Genomic DNA, 20,051 nt, shown 5'->3' with positions numbered 1-20,051 from the left:
TTGAGACCAATCTCTATACCCTGTCATAATTTTCCTTTTTATGAATAATATTTATCACTTCCCAACTTATTATATAGTTTCCTAATTTATTATGCTTTTTTCCTTTATTATTTACTGCTGCTTAGTCTCTTGCTGTTGGAGTAAACAACTGGAAGTCAAGGATCTTGTTTTTTCACTGATGTTGCTGAAGCATCTAAAGCATAGTATATGATAAATAAATACTTGGGGGAAGAAGGGATGTAGGAGACTAATGTCCTCTGGCAACCAAAACAAAAGATTGCATTGATCTTGATATTAGGATAAATATCCTCAAGTCCAAGATATGAGAGTAACTGTACCAACTGAGAAGAAAAAGTATGTAATTGTTTTTGCTGAGAACTCAGATTTTTTGTTAGAAGTCAGTGCTTGGAAATAGCTTCAGTGTGCAGGGGGTTTTCATATGTTTTGTATACACATGAATGTAATTCATTTAAATAATGTTTTATGCTATTTTCATTAATAATTTATTTCTGAAATATGGTTTCAATGTTTCCAAACTTTAAATATATGTATAGTGATAGTTCAAAATATTGTGGGTCCATTAAAACAATGAGCTTCATTGCTTATTCCTTTAGGTAGACAACACAGGTCAGCTGATGTTTCATTTTTTGTTTTCCAAGGACTATGATAGCAAAGGAAAATTTGGAATGTTACAGGTGAAAAAATAAGTTGTCGAGGCCATTACAAGATGCTCACAAACCTGTAAACCTTTCTCTCTAGGGAGGAAAAAGAGATTCTAGGAAAAACTGCACTTTTTTTTATTAGAAATAGCTCTGCATTCTGGATTTGCTACTTCTTGGGTATGTGGAAACCAAAGGCTTAATAATTCCTCTTTCTGGCACCAGCTGCCAATTGGTATTTAATACTGAAATAGGTTATTTAGACATTTGCTTCACATTGGGTGGAACGATCTATCAGAATTTTGCTTTAGTCATCTGCTTAAAACCTTATTTGGGGATGAATGGACTAGTTGTTATGGTCACAAAAAAGTGTTCCTTTGACTACTGCAGACCTGAGCTCTACTTCCAGCTTAATTATGTTATAGTTTTTGATATTAGGCAATTCATTTAACTAGCATGTCTAATTTCCCCATGGTTAAAATGAAATAATATTATATAAATGAAGGTTTTTTCCCCAAGATTTTATTTTTAAGTAATCTCTACATCCAACTCGAACTCACAGTCCTGAGATCAAGAGTCACATGTTCTACCGACTGAGCCAACCAGGATCTCCAGTGAAAGTATTTTTAAAGGCATCATTGTTTGAATGTTAAATCTTTTTACAACTATATGCCATTAAAATTATTTTAATTTTGTATCATAATAAAAAAAAACGTGGTCTAATATGTCCCTCTTCCAGAATAAGGTTAGCCAATTAATAGTCAAAGGCAAAAACAAAGAAAAAGAACACCCTCAAAATAATTTTATATTTAAAATATTCACACTCTTCTTCGATTGATGACCAAATTCCAAAGTTTCATGATTCTTAAGGGTGACTGTTATGATTAGCAACATTATTGACTTTGGGAGAAAGCCATGGAGAAATTAAAGCTTGTTGCCAAGGATAGCCACATAAATAACTTAAATCTCTCGAGGTGGCATTGAATTTTGGTTAATTCCACTTATTAAGAGAATAATTGCTCTCCAGTGTAATTTGTATAACCTCTACAACATGCCCAGAGACTCTGAAGAGATTAAGTTATAACTGACCTGATGCTGTATTATTGCCAATCATAAAAAAGGAAGATGTTTGCCCATCAAAATCTATGACATGATTTAAAACTTATCCAAATAAACTCAAGCTCATATACATCTGAATTGTATATTGCTAAAAATGAGTGTAAGTAACAACATTGACAAAACAATCAAATCCTTATATTATTAGTCAACCCATTCTTCCATTGAGAATTATTAAAAGTACAATCAGACATCTGTTAGGCATAGATTCAGAGCTGTGGCAGAATTTGAACATAAGTGGTTGTGGTATATGTATTAAAAGCTTGATATTAGGCAATGATGTTATAAGAATATTTTTACATACATAAGTGTAGGTAAACACTTATTTTTTACATACATCAATTCTACTGATTCAGAGGATTCTTGTTTTCTTCTAGTTTTTTTTTGACAGTATCTCATGGATGCGAGATCTCTGGATAGGTAAAATATTGCTGCAATAGGACATTTCATTTAAAGCTAGCTGGTTACATTTCCAGGGAGTTATGATGGAGAAAACAGTAATAAATTGCTTGCGAAGAGTACTAAAATACCTCAATATGATTTCCTAAATAGTTTTCCTCTAACTGGCTGGAAGGGAGATTACTTACAAAGCTGGATAAAATCAGTTCAAAGTGAATTTCCAACAGTTTACTGACACTAGCCATTACAAAGTAGCCCAAACTATTAGTAAGCTAAGCTCAGTTACATTTCCTCTTATACCACCTTTGAATTGTTCTCGAGGCGTTGCTTATTCTCTGGACAGCATTGCCAATACAGTTTAGCTAAGTGTGAGGCCTGCCCGTCAGCATCCTAAGCTCAGTTTTGCTAACCGTTTGGAGAGTAATTACTCCCCAGAGGTTATAGCATGCCCTGTGCAATATGTACTGAGCAGTCTGACAAGAAATTCTGAAAGATCCAAGGCTGGTCTCCTGCCAACTCCAACAGTATAGGAGGATTCTTGGATTCTAAAATATTTCAGGTACCCAAAAGCATGCAAGATCTTCTGTATACTTTATTTTGATGTTAATTTTTAAAATCAGCGGGTTCCTTTAACATCACAGTTTACTTTCCAATAGAGAACTAAAAAGTACCACCCCAAATTTATTCTTTTTCATGTTCATGGGTAGTTCCAATGCAGGCTATTGGAGCTAAGGGATTTCAAGTTGCAGCTGTCCTGTTGCATTAAATTGGGTCATTTTGCCAAATAGGATACAATTGATGCAACTTAATATGACACATCAAATAGAGATTTCTGCCTTTGAACTGTCCACATTTAACTTTTTGAAGTGTATAAACAGATAAACTAAGCTAATCGAAGCTTTTGAAAAAGACAGCAATAAAATGCATATTATCACTGAAAATGTATATCTAAAGAATACAAAACCGAATGAGATATTTGACTTTTTTGGCTGATGTATGGATACGCTTTCTAACAGTCTTGAAAAATTCAATATTCATTTAAAGTATTAAAATAACATATATAATTGCCCCAAGAATATAAATAGGTTTCATTAAGTTATTATAATTGATACTATTTTAGTGTTGCATTGCTTGAGGTTAGCAAATAAAATAACTTTCAAGAATGATACTATATACTCATCGTTCAGACGGATATTGGGTGATGAAAGAAGAAAATAAAGACCCTAATTTTTTAACTGTCTTTTAGAATATTTTCTTTTTAAATTTTTTTAACGTTTATTTGTGAGAGAAAGACACACACACACAGAATCACTCACAGTGTGAGCAGGGGAAGGGCAGAGAGAGGGAGACACAGAATCTGAATCAGGCTCCAGGCTCTGAGCTGTCAGCACCGAGCCCAATGCTGGCCTCAAACTCAAGAACCCATAAGATAGTGACCTGAGCCAAAGTGGGACACTTAACTGGCTGAGCCACACAGGCCCCCTGTCTTTTAGAATCTGAAGTTTAACACAAAGTAAAAGTGAACAGCCACACTTTGGGTGGGCTCCCAATGAGTCTAATACCTAATAAGATAAAGTACCTTGCAATTTAAAAATACTTAAAATATTAGTAAAACAGAAATATTTGAATCCAGAAATTGTTATCACACTATCGGGAATTAATTGGCATGCCATTTTATATGTCATATGTTAACAAAGTTGGGGTAGTTGGAAATGATAACTTTAAAATTATTTTTTTCTAGAGATTAAATTTTAAGCATATAAGTGGGAAGTAAGTGTCATTTATTTACCAAAATTTTATTAAGCTTTTACTCAACATGGCACTGTTATACGGCCAGAGAGGACAGAGTAGAGTGAATAAAGGTCCTTGCTCTTATCTACTCTTCTATTCACAGGACTACTTATGGATATTTCCAACCTATTTCCTCTATAAAATTAGACACTACTTCTCCAACTGCATTAAATGATTGAGGACATTTTGTAAAGGAGTATGTTTTCTAATCCAGGATGCTATGACTTCCCATGTTTTGTTTTCATATTTGTCAAATTGACTGATTATTTGGGTATCTATAAAGCAGCAATAACTACATGAACACCTTATTACTTAGGGGACAGAACCAAATTGTAGAGTTGCTTTGGAAAAATCTAATTAAGACTTAAATTATACCCTATATTCCAAGCAGTTTAAATTTTCTTTGTTTGCTTTTCCTACTATAAATTAATATGCAAATTATTGTGATTTTGACCTCATGCTCTTCCTACTTCTTGTTCTTTGCATGAATAGTATAGCCCCCAATATATTTCACTTTGCATTATTCTACAAAAATAGAAAAGACCTCTGTTACATTTTTTAAGTCTCAAAGCTATTTGTATAACTTATGCCCTAAAGAAAGTTGGTTAAAGGGAAGAAGGAGGGTATTAATAAATTGATTAACAATAACTTATTCAACACCTAGTTGTCAGAAATACACTATGAGCTCATTAAGTATTGTGATAGATTCTGGAAATATGATCAGATGAGAAACTAATGGAATATATTTATAAAAAAGGAAAAATAAAAGTAAAAAGCAATAAGAAAGCCACCTGAAAATGGAGTTAATTATCAAAGAGGCGATAACTAACTTTGGTTTAGAAGTTGGGGAGAGACATTTACAAGGAAAATCACATGATGCACAAAAGATGAGCTCATAATAGAATGGCTTTAGGTTTTGAATACAAATGAATAAACAGATCTCAAACTTTAGGACAATTCTTACGTATACAGAAAAGTTTGTTTCCTTCTGAAGTTGTCATAATAAATTCAAGGAATTAACTACATGTGTTTGGACTAATGTTGTCTAACTTGTCTGATGTCATCATTGCAGAGAAGAATTTATCTGAAGGTTCAGTGTGCATTTATAAATTTGTTTAAGTACAGATTCTGCTGCTGAAACAGAAGCCAAATTAATATGTTTACTTGTTTAAAATATGAGGCTCCATTCCTTCTTCTTGAATAGCAATTCAAGCATAAATAGTTCAGGCTGATATAATAGACTCAAAAGGTCAAGAATCCAAGCTCTTTCTATTTCTCCTTCCTATTTTTTTTGATATTATGTCTTTAATACCTCACACATGAGCTTAAAATGCTGCTCAAGCTCTTGCCATTATATCTGACTTGATAACAATATGAGTTCTAAAAATCCACCTACTTTCACAGTTATGTGAGTTAATACATTTCCTTTACTGAATTGGATTATTTTGTAGTTGTGTTTCTCTTATTTGCAGTTGAAAGAATTCTAACTCATTCAGGCCCTGAATCACCCAGAAGGTAATTTCTAAGCTTCTAACCTTGAAACATTAACGCCTTTCACAGTCTGACCATGGCTGAGCTCTCTAGCCTTATTACTACATTACCCTGCCTTGTACTTAGTATTACAGTGACACAACAAATTATCCACAATTTCCCATACATCTCATGGTCATCATTTCCTGTATGTATCTACTCTTTTTTCCATGCTTGGAATGGCCAGTTCTCCACACATGCATTTAATTCATTATCTCCCAATCATCATCCTGAGACTGAGTTCACAGATCACTTCCTTCATGATCTTTCCCTGTTCACCTGGTAGACAGAATATCCTTATTCTCTTTTCTCAGTAACAAACTACAAGTATCTCAATATTCATTGCATTTACTAACGTGTACCGTAATTATTTATTTTGTGACTCTAGATTGTGTGCTACAATGAGTTGTATTCACTGTTTTCTTTTCCCCTCCTCAAAACACGTTCTGAGACCCAAAGTAGGAGTTTATTGTAAATTATTGAATAAATGAACTAGATCCTGAGGAAAAAAGGATTGAAACTGTCAGATTCATGGCCCTTTCCACTAGATTTGTTTTTGGGAAAAAATAAAATATTGGGCTGGCAACAAAAATGTCAGAAGTGATTCTGACTTTACAACTTACTAGTTGTTTCCACCCCACCCCCCAGCCCATTCTGTCATCTGCGATGATTTTCATAAGAAGATGCTCTTCTATGGAAAACAGCCCCTTGGATTCTCTTGCTACCTCTCACTCATTCCTCCTTACATATAAAAAGTGACTAATATGATGCGTGAACTTGGAAGGAACTGGCAGTGGAAGGGTCCAGTTTGCTTCCTGTATTCACTTTGAGGTATGCCAACATGCAGGCATCAGGTGTTCAAGTTTGTTTTCTGCTATACACTGTAATACTCTGCCTTTTTAGATGAGTCCTGCAATTGGTCCAGCTATCTGAGTAATTATGTATGCAATTATATGTAATTTAATGGTGAAGTATTTACAAGCCTACTTAGCCACAGACCAAACCTCACCTTCCAATGGCTTTATCAGTAACAGATGGAATGCTTTGATCTCCATCCTGTGTCCATATTTTAATGTGTTCTGAAGTAGCATGAGCATGCCAGAAATGTTCAACCAACAGCATTCTCTAAATCAGTAAAATAATTCATGCCCTCACTGAGTTTTATAAAGCTTTAATTGCATGTACCTGACATTATTTCAATCTTAAGATAATTAAATGAATAATACATATTCTGAAAACTCAGGGAATTACAGTCTAGGGGAAAATAAGCATCTTTATAGACATTTGAATTATATAACATCAGTACTATATACGAATATTAGTGACTCACCAACCTAACTGATCACAAATCACTGGGAAATATCTAAAACCTAAAGACTCCCTTATAATTAATAGAGCTACTCAGTGAAACTTTCTGGGGGTGGAACTCAGGAATCTAATCTTTTCTGTTTGCTTGTTTGCTTATAAGCTATCCAGGTAAGTTCAGAAACTATTAATGCAATGCCCTACGATGGTCAAAATCTAAAACCTCCAATGATTGATAACATTGCCAGCACCAGAAAGCTCACAGGACTTTGGGAATTATATAATGAGTTGTTAAACTTTTCCACAAAAGTACTAGTATCCACTGAGGTGTTGATTCATCTCACACATAACATATATATGCCCCTGTGAAGCAAAAAATTGTAACAAAGCCAAAGTGCCAATTTCACGTCACTTTCTAATTCAGAGGCCACCAGCAGATTATCTATTTTGAATTATTATAAATCCTTCTGGTTGGACAAATGTCTCTAGTTCTTTCTTCCTTTCCTTTCCTCTCCTCTCCTTTCCTTTCATTATTTCTTCCTTTCATGATTACAGAAAAAGGTCAGAGTTCTGAAATCCTTAAGGAATCCTTTGCCATAAATATCTGACTCCTTCATAAATAAGAGCAAAGTACAGAACTCATCCATAGAAAAGAAGAAAGGAGGGAATGGAGTGAGGGAAGAAGGGCTAGGGATGAAAGAAAGAAAGAGAAAACCATATTAATGACAAAGAAAAAAACTGCAGATAGTAGTACTGAAATCAGAAGTCAGAATCATTGCAGGGTTAGGAATTACAGGGATTAATGGCTACAATTTTTTGCAAAGCTATATGGTGGTTGACCATCTTTATCAAATTTACCTTCCTGCTTTACTGAAGTATGGGAATATTACAGGATGAATGCCCTATTTTTCAAATTATTCCTTTTTTTAAAAATTCCTTTATAACTATTTTATTGTAATTGAGTTTTAATTAATTTATTTGTATTTATTATTGTATTTATAATTTGATGTATATTAGATATATTATTTCTATATTCTATATATACATATAGATATGGATAAACTATTATTTATAATTTAATTTACTTAAATGATCTGTTAGTTAATATCTAGACCAAAGATATTGTTTTACCTATGGCTATGGCTTGCTTTTTTAGTAAACTATTTTTTATTGGTTGTATATGTCAAATTATATCAGTATTATTACTTCCTAGGGCCCAAAGTAATACCTCAACTTATTTCAGATTGGGGAGCTTCTGAATCTGAAGCTTTTTTCAGTTTTCACAATACCTGTCAGTACAGAGCCTGCTTTGGATCCTCTGTCCTCCTCTCTCCTTGCCCCTACCCCACTTGCATTCTCTCTCTCAAAAATAAATAAAACATTAAATATTTATGTATGTATATTTGAGAGAGAGAAAGAGAGAGAGACGAGAGAGCATGTGAGTGGGGGAGAGGGAGAGAGGGGGAGAGAGAGAAAGAGAGAGAGAGAGAGAGAGAGAGAGAGAGAGAGAGAGAGAGAGAGAGAATCTTCAGCAGGCTCCACGCCCAGTGTGGAGCCTTATCTCATGGCCCCGTGATCATGACCTGAGCCAAAATCAAGAGTCAGACGCTAAACCAACTGAGCTACCAGGCATGCCTCCTCATTCTATTCTTCTAGATTTCCAAGTCAATCTTAATTTTGTTTCTTAGAGTGATATTTATCTCATAAATATCAGTAATCCATTTGCTTGGGATGAGGCCCCCAAAATACGTTAATTAATCCAAATTAAAAGAACTGACCCTAGGCCACTGCAAGACTGCATTCCCATGTACTAACTTCAGATGTGAAAGAGAGATACTAGCCTTTCAGAGAAAGCTCTGTATTCAACATTGCTGGCTTGCTATATTTTCCAACCATTTAATGATCCTCTTAGGATTTTAGAGGCTGAATTACACACGCTTACTCAAATAGTAACATCTCAAATCAGGAATCCAGCTGGTATTCCAAAAGAGATGAGAGCTGCAGGGAAGGCTTTTTATAATTCAGGGTACCTGACTATTGTGTGGCCACTGACATTTAGTGGATCTGCTCAGGGTAGGAACGGTCCTCAGTGCCAGAATTGCTGGGGAAATATAGTTAAAATCTCTTTCCAATCCTGAATGCCTCTTCATGAAGGTAGAAAAGAAAAAAGAAAACAACTTTATTATGGAATATGTATCAAGTCAGAATGTGTTATACAGCACTCGCAATCCACTGTTATTAAGACAGAAAGAAAGGTTACCCTTCCATATAGCCAAGCACACACAACCTGCACACAAGTTTTTAAAACAAACAATAACTAATCCTCAATAAGAGGTCTTGACAGACCCATCTGTCACATGTATGTAGCTCATCCCAAATTTACTTGGTAATTGGTAAAACCATTTGTTGTAGCTAACTGATTTCATCTAAAAGAAAAATAATAACTTTCACATATCTTTATGACAAGAATTTGCAGTTTGGAGCTACCCATCCACCAAAGTTAGGTTCCTACTTTCCCAGAGAAACTGAGAAACATGAAGCTATCTTCCTTGATGTTTATATTTCAATTGATGGCTCTCCAGGCCCTTGGGAAAGACATTCCTGCATCTTAATGCTAATAAGAGGGTTGGTTAGCCTTTAAAAAGATTGATATACATTTTGAAGGTGGCAAAATAACTTCAGATGACAAATTTTTAAAGTATATGCTCAAAGAAAAAAGGGGAATGAGGAGTCTCTTACCTTATTCTCAACAGGAAGAATTAAGCCACTTATTTTTAATTTGTATTTGCCTTTACATAGATAAAAAAAAAGATGTTTATTTTGCCTACTCTCAAATCATGAAACGATTCCTCTATATTTTCCTCTATGGTTTTAGCTTTAGGGTTAAGTTTGTGATGCATCTTTAACTTTTGTGGATCGTGTGAGGTAGGAATAAATTTTTTTCCCCACAACATAAACATTATTCCAGTATCTTTGCTGAAAATACTTTCCTTTTCTCCACTGGATTGTTCTGGTGTCTTCAAAAACCATAAAGAGCAATATAAGTAGGGTTTATTCTAAAATTTCTGATAATTGCTATTTATCTGTTTGTTGATTTTCATGTCAACTTTTTTAAAATAAATTTATCTCACTCTTAACTTTGACACCATATACAATAATTTGATACAGGGGGGATAATGAATGATGCTCTGTTTTTCATATGAGGAGATGAAATATACACAAATTGAAGGGATTTTTCTCAGGGCAACCCAGCCAAAGAGTCACAATGGAAGAACTGACTTCAAATTTGCTTTGTGCTGAAGTTAAGTTTCTTATGACAGTACTCTTCCTCCTGATTCACGTGATTTAGTGAATCCCAGCAATGGAGATATAGGTGTAAGTCTGGGGCTTGGGCAAATGTGGAGACTAGTGTTTTGCAAATTTACTGTAGTGCTATCATACCTGGAAATCAGAGGATTTCCTATAATTATGGGATAAAGAAATATAGTTACAGAAGAAATTTTTTTGTATTATATTCATGTGTTGTTTTGACACATTTTATCCAGCCTTAAAGAATATATGCAGGCTATGTATGCCAACAGACAGTCTTAAGAAGGCTTCACTGACGTTTTGTACAAACTTCCCAGTCCAGCTTTGTATGACGCTCTGAATTACTTTTACTGACCAAACATTAAATTCCAGAAGTGTCTGTGAGATTCCATTAAGCATCCTTTCAAATGAATGCAACTTAATAAGTTAATTTTTTCTTTACTTTGTCTTCTTCAAGTATAAATATTTGATAGTGCCTACTCCTTAAATTCTGCTTTGATATCCATTAACTCTTTACCAGGTAGAGGAAGGTATTTCAAACATGATGCACAGTGTATTGGTATGTTTCATGGCATTAAATATTATTCAGTAAACAATACACATGTATGTTTTTCTTGAATTTCTTCCTCACTAGCAAAAAGGAATAGAAATGTATGATGCTCTGAGACTCCAATAACCTGTGTCAATTGAACCTGACCTCATGAAACAGCCTCAAGGATTTTAGTGTCTCTAGATCACAACCTAAATATTCAAGATTCCTCCAATTTTTTTCAGGCCCTCCTTCCACTCTTTAGTGAAAACATTTCCTCTTTGGGAACATGACTGGGTAGCCCCAAGAGTGGTAAGAATTTAGTGCAATAGGCAGAATTCATCTCTTTCTTTCCCTTCTCAAAAACACAAGTTCTAAAAAAAATCTGCATGTGCTACTGCTCCATACTACCTGCTGTGTAAAGAAGTCTGAATCACTCTCTCAATGTGCTCAGCCCTGCATGCTTTGATTTCAAGGCACTAAATTATTACTGCATCCATTGCTTCTGTGACCGTCATTACATGATCACACCATGCAATCAGGTGATTCCAGCTTTACAATCCTATAACGGTGTTCCCGGCGAACTTTTAAAATTGTACTATGCAGCGTCGGTCAGTTTCATTCTTTAATAGAAGGTAACTTTGTTACCTATTATAAAATTCCATAAAGAATTGTCATTTGTGATGTTTAATATCATGTACTACTGAACATCCCCCACATTTTTTTTTCCAAATCTAACCTGGGTCTCACCAATTACTAAGAAATGCGTCAGGTGCTGACCTTTGCCTATCCGGATCTGCTATATGGACAGTTGAGGATTTCCAGAATCAAAATTTCGCCACTATTTCACAAACATTCTTGATGTTTTTTACACTGCAAATACCTAAGGTAGTCCTGATACATCTTTAGCATGTGTGCACCTTTCTTACATCTATTATAGTTTAGGAAGGTTATGATTTAGACTATTTGACTACTCTTTTCTCCAGTTCTTATCCATTTTAAGCCTTGTAAGGAATAATCCACATCTATCCTCCTCCCTCTTTCCAGGAATCTTAAAAGGTTATAGTAGAGATTCTTCACTTTTTAGGCTGGTTCCTAATTTTTACACAATTCCAGAGAGCTTACTTCCCCTTTTCTCCTCACCCTCTGTCATTTTGGTGACTTGGGGTTTCTACCTCGCATTGACTCAAAGTGCATTTTCCTTAAATATAAAGCAAATTCCCATTAACTGATATTTAGGATATCACTCAAAGTATCCCACTTAGTTCTGTCCACAGCTATTGAAACAGCTCTATAATTATTCCCTGATCCACTGGTACCTTAACAGCTACCTTCAGTTACCCTTCTGAGCCTAGTATATAAGAAAGCAACTTCTTCCTGATGTACAGTAATGTAACTTGCACAAATCTGTGGTTCTTGATATTCTTAAATCCCGGACTAAGTCCCTAAACTGTTGGGCACTTCTCCTGAGGCACTGTTCATCCTCAGGATACAAACTGATAGTGGAAACGGTGGAGTTCAGAGCAAGTGGTCAGGAAAGAATTCTTGAGATGTCTTCGATGAAAAAAAAAAAGTTTTATTAAAACACAGAGACAGGACCTATGAGCAGAAATAGCTGCACTAGGGTTGTGATAAGTGACTGATTATATACTTTCAAGTTGGGAGGGGGTTAGGGATAGTATAAGTCTCTAAGGAATTTTGGAAGCAAGGTTTCCAGGAACTTGAGGGGCCTACCTATCGTTAGGAAAAGGTCACTTATTACTATCTAATAAAATCTTAGTCATAAGACCCTTCAGATGTCTATCAGTGGGTTATAGGCTTGGAGGATGATTGCTAACATATACCTTGGGGGTTGGGGGTAAATATAAAAGAAGTTTCTGAAGTAATTTTTATATGTGTATTCCATATATATATATATATATATATAGAGAGAGAGAGAGAGAGAGAGAGAGAGAGAATGAATCCTGGAGGTAAGGATAATGTTAAACTAAGACTGCCTTTTGCCCTTAGCAAAGTATTCACACTGAGGCAGTTGAGTCCCTAGAGAAAGGTCACTCTGCCTGTCGCGTGTCAATGAGCTGTAAGTAGTAAGGCAATTTAACTTTTTCTTTCGCTTTTGTTTTCCGTATCACAATGACTTCATATTTCATAACAAATTCTTTCTTTGTGCTACCTGGTACCTGGCACACATCTGTTATCTCAAGAGACTGTCTCAGTCATCTCGACAGACATTTTCCTCTGGGATTGGAGGATCACCCTTGAAACTCTCTCAGTTCTTGTTTCTGAACTGTTCCTATACAAGATAGATAATATACTTTTCCACTGCTTGCCATAATATATTGGCCCTTGTTCAAATGGTGAACATACTGATTTTAGGGATAGAAGAATCCTGTCATACCCGAGGATTCTGATGACATTAGATACTACCCTTATTCTTTTACACAAAGAGGCTGAGGCTTTAGAATTTCAGGGTCTGAACCTGAGTCAATATCTTGACTGAGAGTTATCAAAAAAAAAAAAAAAAGCCCTATTTTGCACTCCTGGAGACTTGGCAGTCTTATTCAAAAGCTCTAAATTCTTTTTGTTGGTGCTGACTCTGTTTGCATGTTTATAAACAGTTATAAACTCTTTTACAAACAGTTACAGTTTGGTGTTAGAAATAAATTCAAGAATCTTCTGGTATGGGGTGAGATGCTCAATTTATAGAACACATTGCAGTGTCATAATTTTCTGGATAAAACCTGATGGAATTGAAGTCCATGTATTATTATCGGGTTTTATAGCATCTCTGTTACCTGATCTGGCATGATTATGCTTCTCTTCCCTAGAGCCAGAAACGAGACCAGGTTTGGTTTTGTTTTCCTTGACCATGGAAGATAATATAATACCATATCATAGCTTCCTCATTTATCTATTCTATCAGTAAAGGAATGATAAATTAGTGGAATTGAGACACCTAAGGCTTTAGGATTTGTTGAGCAAAAGCACCTATTTATGGAGAAATAAATGGGGTCATCATATACTTGGTAATGTATGTATATATATATATATATATATATATATATATGTATATGTATACACACACACACACACATACTTGGTAATATTACATATATAACATAAACTAAGCTAAGCCTTTACACGAACCTCACAACAAACATATGAGGTTGGTAGTATCATTTTTTCCATATAAAGACAGGAAACTAAGGTGAAGAGAGGTTAAGTGCCTTGTCCAGATTTATATGGGAAGTAAAGGATAGCGTCAAAATGCTAACTTAGGCAGTCTTATTCCAGAACTCACCCTCTTATTAACTAAGCAATACAGAAACTTCCCAGCCTGTTAAGTATGATAAAACTGAACTGGAATTCCCTGTGCTCCAGAAAATTTTGCCAAAATGTTACCTCTTTCTGGTTATTTCCTTTAAAGGTGCTTAATAAAAATTTATAAGGCTTTCTAAAATTAAGACTTATTCCAAATAATTTGTACTATTCCTGATTATCAATATTCTATCTGGGCTATCAATGCAGGTCCAAACATTGTTCAAATCTATAGGCTGGAGTTGATATCATCTGCTTTAGTAGTTTTGGTAAAAAAGTGATATCTCATCCCCTTTAATATGACTATAAACCCTACCCTGTGAATTATGAGTAGGCCATTCTTCTCCTGGAATTCTCTTTTTTGACTACCATTAATATTAGTAGTAGTAATATTTGTAGTAGTGGTGTAGCTGCTGTTGTTACAGTGATTGTTGTAGAAGTATTTTTAAAATGTTATTGAAAAAAAGTGATTAAATGTCATTTAAGGCCTGCTCTTCATCATTCTTTTTTTTATTTTTTAAATATTTATTTATTTTTGAAGGAAAGAGAGACAGAGACTGAGCAGGGGAGAGGCAGAGAGAGAGGGAGACACAGAATCTGAAGCAGGCTCCAGGCTCTGAGCTGTCAGCACAGAGCCTGACGTGGGGCTCAAACACACAGACTGCGAGATCATGACCTGAGCTGCAGGGACACTTAACCAACTGAGCTACCCAGGCGCCCCTGTCATTTCAATTCTAACATATAATATTATGAATCTTAGAATCTTGGTTATCTTAGAAACAAAATATTCCTGTTGCAGCTATAGCACATAAACTTCCTGTTTCATTATTATTAAAAATGTAAGTGCAAGTGTCTACATATTTTCATTTTCATTGCCTTGATCATCTGTAAATTGTATATATTTATTTTAAATAATTTTCAAAGATGACCTTGGCATCAATGCATAACGTAATAATGTTGCTCTCTCTATATTGGGTAACTGAGCAATCATCTAGAGTGGAGAGAATTGCTACTTTCACCAGTGTAGAATTTATTGGTTGAAAGTGCATGCTCTTTAATTCAGAGAATTGCTAAATACTTGGAGTTATTTTTCCTATCATGTTTTACAACTTGCTTATAGATTTTTCCCCCTCACTTTCAAATGAGAAAATTGAAGCTCCCAGAGTTTGAGTAACGTTCACGAGACCCACTTGGCTAAATGCCTGTGGTAATGAGTGCATGTGTGTCTGTGTGTGTGTGACAGTGGAACTGAAACCATTATTTGGTTGCAGAGTATATACTTCTCTTAAAGTGTTTATTCATCATCTTTCTCATTCTCAAAAGTGGAAATAATTCATTGTATTCCTTCCTGCAAGTTACTTCCAGTTTGACAGTAATAATTACAATGCAACTCATAAGAATAAAGAATTCCTACAGGAAGAAAAAATATCATAACAAGTAGATTTGAAAGTCTAAGCTACACAACTTTTTATTTTTTATTTATTTTTGTTTTTTGTTTTTGTTTTTTGTTGTTTTAGAGAGAAAGAGAGAGTGAGGGAGAGGGGCAGAGGGAGAGAGAAATATTAAGCAGGCTCCACACTCATCATGGAGCCAGATGACACAGGACTGGATTCCACGACCCTGGGATCATGATCTGAGCCAAAATCAAGAGTCAGATGTTCAACCAACTGAGCTACCCAGGTGCCACTAAGGTATCCAGTTTTAATGCAGTGTCTACCCTATAGACTGATAAAAAATAGAGCCAAATAAATGTAACAAGTTAAACCATTAATTGAGAATCTTAGGGTAAAATATAATCTTCCATTTTCTCTTAGCAGAAGTGCTTTATACCTTAAATCCAATTAGTCTGAATTGAAAAGATGTTAATCAATTTCTATTGTCGCATTGTTTTGCAACAATGACTGAACTGGGGCAGGGAATCAAGTTCTAAAGAAAACACACCTTATCCTTAAGGATTTTCCAAATTAATTGTTTATAGTGTTTGGACTGACCAGTTCTCTTTTCAACTACTTTCCAGTTCTTGGTCATTTCCAAGAGCACATATATGTTGCACACATGTGCATGTACACATAGCCACATTTGTTGCAGGATATTATTGAATTAAGTATCTCATAATAAAATAACACGGTCTATCAGGGAATCAACTCTAATGGAGAGGCAAGAGGTAAAACAAATTAGGCTTTATACGTGTAAAGAGAAAGCAAGTTACATTCAGTGCACTTTGGAGGAATGGGCAAAGTTACTGAATAAAGTGAACTGAGTCATAAAAGACTCTTTCCAAGTAACATCATGGAAGAAAAGTGCAAGTTTAAAGATGTGGGAATGAAAGCCACACTTGTAATTCAATTATATCCGTAAAAAATATATAATTATTTCTTCTGCAATGGGAAAAAATGAAATTTAAAATTTGAGATACATCAAGAAGATTAGAAAATAACTATTCATTGAAATCTCTACTAGTCCTCTCCTTTGCGCACAGAGATTATGCTAGTGACCTACTAGTTTTTTGAATGAGTTTTGTGTCTAAATCTAAAATTTGAGGTTCCCAATCTCTTAAATTTGTTGAGTCTTAGGGACATGTAGGGCCTAGGTCTAAAGTATACACTATGAACCCAAGACCAAGAGCAAATATAAACTAGGATTTCAGTTAAAATCTTGTATGTATTATTATTCTATCCACTAAACTGAATAAGAATGCTGACATACTACCTGACAAAACCGTAGGTGCTTAATACCTGCTGTTTGAATGAATTAATACCCTTTCACATATTTCCTTACAAAATAAATCTACCTTTCTTTATATTCTTTGTCCTAATATTTTTAGTCTAAAAATGTTTTTATTTCCTGGAAATTATAAAGAAATTATTATTATAAAGATTTTAATACTGGATATATCAAAGCTATGGAAGACACCCTGTCTGTGATTTTTAGTACATTCACAGTTCATGGAATCTTCTATCTTTTTATTTTCATGAATGGAAAGAAAATCTAATTTTAACCATTTTAGCTCCAAATTTAAAATATGATAAAGGTATTTTGTTTTCAAAATGGATTTGAGCTCTATGCCATTCCAAACTGCATTTGCCCTTCTAGATGAAGCACAGATTGACATTCATAAACATAAAGATTGTGTATACTAGATAGTTATTAGTTAGGCAGTTACACAGAAAATTTCCCTTCAGATCATCCAGATAGGTATTAAAGTTCACAAGCAAAAATCCAGTCAGTGAAGGTCCAATTAAAGATGGACTATGATGCAATACTCCAAGCACGACATTTGTAACTCAGCTCCATGGCACAGAGCCACATAATTCAAGCCCTTGTTTTTCACATCTTTAATATGATTCCTTGCCTATGCACCTCCTAAATTAGGGTAAAATTTTTGTCAATAATAAAATAAATTCAAGTCCTAACTGACAATCAGGTGAAGTGTGGGTCTAAGCAGCCTCAAAGGAGGTGGTCTCAAGCTCCAAGGGGCTTAGCATTTATAACTGGGGCTAGAAATGTAAGATTGGAGGCTGGGCCACAGAAATGCTAAAAGACAGCTGACTGGTCATACAAAAAATTTACAACAAAGAAGAGTAAATGTGATTACCAAACTGAGGTCTAATAGTGAAGACCAGGAATAAGCAGATTCCATAGGCTATGTGTGAGAAAGTCAAATTGTAAAAAATAGACAAAATTTGAGATCATGTTTCACTTGTTATATTTGTTTTGGTATAATTTTTTTAATTCCCAAGGAAATTATCGTAATATATTTATGTCATCATCATTTATAAATTCATTATTTGTAAATTATATTGACCAATTTGTATCATTGTCATTTGTAAATGATATGGACTAATTTGTATCATTGCCATTTGTAAATTCAAGCAGTAATTGACATCCTCAAAGGATTGTTTGAAAAATTAAATTAGATAATATACTTGTGGTGAGCATAACATGACATAATTACTATGTTTTATACTTGAAACTAATGTAACATAATGTATTATATTTAAATAAAACATTATATCAGATAATACTTGAAAAATGCCCAACATCATTCCTAATTTAGAGTATTTGTAAATGTGAGCAACCATTATTACTATATAATAATTTATTTTCAGAATCTGTCTAATTATTACCAAATTGTCACCCACAATTGAATGAGGCACTCTTTTATGAAAGTATACTTTTTTTTCCTGGTGTCTCTGACAAAAATTGACAGGATATATTAAATGAAAGTGTCTCCTACAGGACTGTAAAACATCTAAATTGGTCTTCTTTCACTGAAATCTCCCTTCTTGCTCACTTTTATCTCATGAGATGTTGTCAAACCATATGCAATTTCATCCCATCACTTTGTTCTATTTGACCAATTCCAATTTTGATTATATAGTGTTTTTCTGGATGATTGTCTCAGTTTTCCCTCTTTTTTTTTTTTTTTTTGCTCTTATAGATGTGAATTTAGTGCATTTCCACTATTACCCACTGCTTAAGTATATCTTACTGAATCCATTTGAGCTAGAAGTAGGTCCCTCTTCCTTTGTAAGTCCAAAGCACTCTGTCTGTATCTATTATTACCCTTATTTTCTGCTCAAGACTCATTTCCCTGAGATTTCTCTCTCCTTCTGAACTTGAGTCTTTACCCCCAGACCCCTTTATACTTTTTCTTTTGTCCTCCAAAAGTTAGTGTTAACAACAGTTTATTGAAACTAATTTGACCATAGCATTTTCCATGTGGTAAGTGGAATGGAAAGCAAAGTTTCAAAGTTCCACATATTTCTTTAGTCATCTTGGGAGATGCTCAAGTGATGTTTCCACATGGACACAGATTTTTACACATTTTGAACACCTAACATATTTTAGGATCTAATAAGGCTATGTGCCATTCCAAAGTCCACTTCATCACATTCCCCATTAAATAATGTTGAGGGGCGCCTGGATGGCTCAGTCCGTTAAGTGTCCAACTTTGGCTCAGGTCATGATCCCATGGTTTGTGGGTTCAAGACCTGCATCAGGCTCTCTGTTGACAACTCAGAGCCTAGAGCCTGCTTCAGATTCTGTGTCTCCCTCTCTCTCTGCCCCTCCTGCTTGCACTCTTTCTCTTTTCTCAAAAATAAACATTATTTAAAAAAAAATAAATAATGTTGAAGTGGCTCCAGGTATATCTGCTAACAATTTGATGAAAAGTTGAAATGTAGCTGATACTTAGTTTGGGTTGAGTGGAGTTTAGGTTTCCATGTATATTTAGTATAGGTTTAATACTAAAAGTACATGTGTGTGTATGTGCGTGTATATGCATATATGTGTATGTAGATATGTACTGAACATAATGTATACATGTATATTCATGTGCATATGTATATATATATATATATATATATATGTGTGTGTGTGTGTGTGTGCTAAATACATAATGTTTGTATGTGTGTATGTGTATGTATACGTACTAGACATATAATGTGTGTTTTATGTGGGATTTGCATTTGCTCCCATGTGTAGCAAGTTACTACTAACCACACTGCTGTAGAAATAACTTTTATCTCACTGACTCACAATGAGGGTATCACATTCAGGGCTGAGGTTTATCTCAGAGAATGAACTTTTCCCATTGCTTTAAAGGCCAGAAATACATGGCATGGGATGAGGAAAAAGGTGTAAACTACATAGAGTCAAATTTAGAAAGTCTACACAGTGTCAGAACTTATATATGAAAGATGCTTGATGGAGTTTTTCCATTTTTCAACAACGTTAAACATTTATATGACATTACCAATAAGAAGTTGTGAACCTGAAAGAAATGAAATATATTAAAAGCAGCCAAGGTAGAAGAATTAAGATTATCTTTTTAATGTTCTCTGTAGAAATAGTATAACAAACATATTCAACTTTGAGCATATTGATAGAAATATTTTGGACAGTTAATTCATTAACATTTCATAATAATTTTATAAATTTTGTGTTATTAGTGCTATTAAACATTTTCAAATGCTTAATGTGTTGTGGTTTCTTTTATCAAAATAATAAAATATGTAATTTTTAAACCTGACTGTGTATTTGTAAATTTGTTTTCTTTCTCCGGGCCCCAACCTGTTTAAGTCTTAGGACTC

Source organism: Felis catus, chromosome D1 (assembly GCF_018350175.1).
Source record: "Felis catus isolate Fca126 chromosome D1, F.catus_Fca126_mat1.0, whole genome shotgun sequence".
Taxonomy (NCBI): domain Eukaryota; kingdom Metazoa; phylum Chordata; class Mammalia; order Carnivora; family Felidae; genus Felis; species Felis catus.
Note: the sequence above shows the minus strand (reverse complement) of the source record.